We start from the raw sequence: 4,745 nt of genomic DNA, 5'->3' as shown, positions 1-4,745 counted from the left end.
ATGGGAGAAATCTAGACTTTGACTTGAGGCCAGGGGTCCAATTTCTTTGCCGGCAAGCTCCACTGTGCTCCTGGAGGAGCTCCCAGCAAGGAAGTGAGACCAGCATGCCTCATACGAGTACACTCACAGTTCTTTCATGACGCCGTCAGGTAACAAAGAGAAGATGGAGAGCAGGTGTGTTTTTTAGGCAGCTTTCAAACCGCAACTGTCTCACCTACCAAGGATGAAACGAAGGTTTTGCCAGGGTTGCCCGGTTTCAAACATGAGCTCATAAGGTTATCCTCAGTAGTTTCTGACTACCTTAAGGAAACACATGGGACCCACAGGGCCCTTCCATGGAGAACCTTTGGGCACAGGGACATCCACATAGGATAAACTGGGTAAGTATTTCAGTATCTTAGGTAGGTCTCGGTGACCATGGCTCTTGTACATACCTAACAGTGTTAAGTGTGAAAAATCTACTGGTCTTCAGGCTGGATGCAAAGCTGAGCTTTCGCTTCTGTGAGAGTGCTGTCCTGTGTCCCGGAATGAATCGTCAGCACATTGTGTAGTGGCAGTGCAGTTCTGTTTCAGTCACTGAGGCCGATCCACTTGCAAAGAGAGTCTGCCAGGCGCTGCTTTCGCGAGGCTCTTTGACGACTGAAACACTCTATATAAGCAACCCAGAAAGGAGTACTTTGCCCTTGCTATGCATGTGAAGAGTGCTTCCCGGGGGCCTATTTCGCCTAGGGTTCCTCAGAAGCCAGTGGTCGCTCTTCCGGGACACAGCACTCATCATGCGAAATTGGTGCACGATCGACTGACCTATGTGTTCCCAGGGCCACAGCAGAGTTAAGGCACTCCATTTCAGAGTATGGATTCGTGGATATCACTGCACACCCAGCTCTGTTGATGTGAAACACTGGACCTTACCTTGAGGCCTTAGGTCACACTTCATTTGGCCGGAGCTGAATCTGGGGTGCAGTGGGATGAGTTTCTACAAAGGAATTGCCAGCACATTATTGCCATTGAGAGAACGCAGCCTTGGCCCACAGCGACAATCGTGCAGTGAAGAGGAGTTGGGCCGCTAGTGCTGTTCAGGCAGCTTTGAAGCCCAAAGCAAGACGATTCCTCACCGGGAGAAGGCGAACGTTCCCTTCGGTGTCCCACTTTCAATCTTGATGACACAGCATGCTTATCTGAAGATTCTGCCTAGCTTCTACTACTAGGGAAAGACTGCCTCCTTCTGCTAAGAAAGGTTTTCACGTGGGCAGTGCTGTACGTGCAGAAGAGCATTCCCCCGCCGGGCAAAAGTTAGGCCTTGGTGAATCTGGATGGTCCCAGAAGTCCAGCATTGCCACAGGGAAAGCTGTCCGTTGTTTTCAGGCTGGAACTAAACATCTAGCTTCCGACTGCCGTAGGGAGATGTATTTGGGAACCCACAGGTTTCACTTGTGAGGCACAGTGGTTTTTCTCAGAAGAATCCAAATGCCTCTCTGGCTTCGCCAAAATGGAATGTAAGGCTGCTTGGAACAGCGTACCTGAGGCCGTTTGAATGCTGTACAAACGAGAGCTGTCGAGGGATCCGGGCAGGGCTTTGCCATTACTGCTGCACATTCACAGCCTTAAAGCCAAAGAACCCATATGCTTCCTAGGACTCAAACAAAACAGAAGACGTGGACGGCATTCAGTGGCCGTTCACAGATGTTACAACGAACGTGAGGGCACAATGAGCGGAGAAATACATAACAGTGTTGCAGCATTCCTATAAAACAGGCTTCTTTGCTACTAGGGCATACCTAAGCTTACTATGGGAGAAGTCTGGACTTTTACTTGAGGCCAGGGGTGCCATTTCTTTGTCGGCAAGCTCCAGTGTGCTCCTGGAGGAGCGCCCAGCGAGGAACTGAGAGCAGCATGCCTCATACGATTACACTCAAGTTCTTTCTTGACGCCGTCAGGCATCAAAGAGAAGATGGGCAGCAGGAGTGTTTTTCAGGCAGCTTTCAAACCGCACCTGTCTCGCCTACCACGGACGAAATGAAGGTTTTGCCAGGGTTGCCCGGTTTCAAACTTCCCAGGAGCTCATAAGGTTATCCTCAGTAGTTTCTGACTACCTCAAGGAAACACACGGGACCCACAGGGCTCTTCCATGGAGACCTTTTGGGCACAGGGACCTCTGCATAGGATGAACTGGGTAAGTATTTCAGTACCTTAGGTAGGCCTCGGTGACCATGGCTCTTGCACATACTTAGCAGTGTGAAGTGTCAAAAATGTTCTGGTCTTCAGGCTGGATGCAAAGTTTAGCTTTCGCTTCTGTGAGAGTGCTATCCTGTGGCCCAGACTGAATCTCAAGCACACTGTGCAGTAGCAGTGCACTTTTGTTTCAGTCACTGAGGACGATCCACTTGCAAAGAGAGTCTGCCAGGCGCTGCTTTCGCTAGGCTTTTTGACGACTGGAACACTCTACCTAGGCATCCCAGAAAGGAGTACGTTGCCCTTGCTATGAATGTGAAGAGTGCTTCAGGGGGTCTGCTACGCCTAGGGTTCCTCAGAAGCCAGCAGCTGCTCTTCCGGCACACAGTGGTCATCATGAGAAATTGGTGAACGATAGACTGCCCTATGTGTCCCCAGGGGCATAGCAGAGTTAAGGCACTCCTTTTCAGAGTATGGCTTCTTGGCTACCACGGCGCACTCAACTCTGCTGATGTGACACACTGGACCTTACCTTGAGGACTTAGGTCACCTTTCATTTGTACGGAGCTGAATCTGGAGTTCAGTGGGATGAGTTTCTAGAAAGGAATTGCCAGCACATTATTGACATTGAGAGAACGCAGACTTGGCTCACAGCGATAGTCCTGGAGTGAAGAGAAGCTGGGCCGCTAGTGCTGTTCAGGCAGCTTTGAAGCCCAAAGCAAGAGGCTTCCAAACCGGGAGAATGCGAACGTACCCATCGGTGTCCCATTTTCAAGCTTGATGACACAGCATGTTATCTGAAGATGAAGCCTAGCTATCTAGTACTAGGGAAAGACTGCTTCCTTCTGCTAAGAAAGGTTTTCACGTGGGGAGTGCCGTACGTGCAGAAGAGCATTCCCCCGCCGGGCAAAAGTTGGGCCTTGGTGTATCTGGATGGTCCCAGAAGTCCAGCATTGTCACAGGGAAAGCTGTCCGTTGTTTTCAGGCTGGAACTAAACATCTAGCATCCGACAGCCATAGGGAGACGTATTTGGGAGCCCACAGGTTTCACTTGTGAGGCACAGTGGTGTTTCTCAGAAGAATCCAAATGCCTCCCTGGCTACGCCAGCATGGAATGTAAGGCTGCTTGGAACGGCGTTCCTGAGGCCGTTTGAATGCTGTATAAATGAGAGCTGTCGAGCCATCCGGGCAGGGCTTTGCCATTACCACTCCACGTTCTCAGCCTTAAAGCCAACGAACCCATTTGCTTCCTGGGACTCAAACGCAACAGATGAGTTGGACGGCATTCAGTGCCCCTTCACACATGTTACAACCAACGTGAGTGCAGAATGAGTCGTGAGATATATAAGAGTGTTGCAGCATTCCTTTAAAACATGCTTCTTCGCTACTAGGGCATAGCTAAGCTGACTTTGGGAGAAATCTGGACTTTTACTTGAGCACAGGGGTGCCAGTTCTTTGCCGGCAAGCTCCCGTGTGCTCCTGGAGGAGCTCCCAGCAAGGAACTGAGACCAGCATGCCTCATACGAGTACACTCACAGTTCTTTCGTGATGCCGGCAATCTCCCGTGTCCTCCTGGAGGAGCTCCCAGCAAGGAACTGAGACCAGCATGCCTCATACGAGTACACTCACAGTTCTTTCGTGATGCCGTCAGGCAGCAAAGAGAAGATGGGCAGCAGGAGTGTTTTTCAGGCAGCTTTCAAACCGCACCTGTCTCGCCTACCACGGACGAAATGAAGGTTTTGTCAGGGTTGCCCGGTTTCAAACTTGAGCTCATAAGGTTATCCTCAGTAATTTCTGACTACCTCAAGGAAACACACGGGGCCCACAGGGCCCGTCCATGGAGACCCTTTGCGCACAGGGACCATTGCATAGGATGAACTGGGTAAGTATTTCAGTAACTTAGGTAGGCCTCGGTGACCAATGCTCCTGCACTTACCTAACAGTGTTAAAAGTGAAAAATGTACTGGTCTTCAGGCTGGATGCAAAGCTTAGCTTTCGCTTCTGTGAGAGTGCTGTCCTGGGTCCCGGACTGTATCGTCTGCACACTGTGCAGTAGCAGTGCAGTTCCCTTTCCGTCACTGGGGCCGATCCACTTGCAAAGAGAGTCTGCCAGGCGCTGCTTTCGCGAGGCTCTTTGACGACTGGAACACTCTACCTAGCAACCCAGAAAGGAGTACGTTGCCCTTGCTCTGAATGTGAAGAGTGCTTCCCGGGGGCCTATTTCGCCTGGGGTTCCTCAGAAGCCAGCGGCCCCTCTTCTGTCACACAGCGGTCATCATGCAAAATTGGTGCACGATCGACTGTCCTATGTGTCCCCAGGGCATAGCAGAGTTAAGGCACTCCATTTCAGAGTATGGCTTCGTGGATACCACTGCACACCCAACTCTGCAGATGTGAAACACTGGACCTTACCTTGAGGCCTTAGGTCACCTTTCATTTGGCTGGAGCTGAATCTGGAGTGCAGTGTGTTGAGATTCTAGAAAGGAATGGCAGCACATTATTAACTTTGAGAGACCCAGCATTGGCCCACAGCGACAATCGTGCAGTGAAGAGGAGTTGGGCCGCTAGTGCTG

The 4,745-nt window shown here is 50.9% G+C and overlaps 1 long non-coding RNA gene across 1 annotated transcript; it reads left to right on the top strand.

Moving 5' to 3' along the window:
• The first annotated feature begins 3,638 nt into the window (after window positions 1-3,638).
• Window positions 3,639-3,967, top strand: LOC309613510. Its single transcript, XR_014235768.1, has 2 exons — window positions 3,639-3,709; window positions 3,804-3,967. It is a non-coding gene; the product is annotated as an uncharacterized lncRNA (long non-coding RNA).
• The last annotated feature ends 778 nt before the right edge of the window (window positions 3,968-4,745 follow it).

This window comes from Balaenoptera borealis (genome assembly GCF_965194805.1).
Source record: "Balaenoptera borealis genome assembly, chromosome: 16".
Lineage (NCBI taxonomy): Eukaryota > Metazoa > Chordata > Mammalia > Artiodactyla > Balaenopteridae > Balaenoptera > Balaenoptera borealis.
Note: the sequence above shows the minus strand (reverse complement) of the source record. Positions and strands in the feature narration are given on the sequence as shown.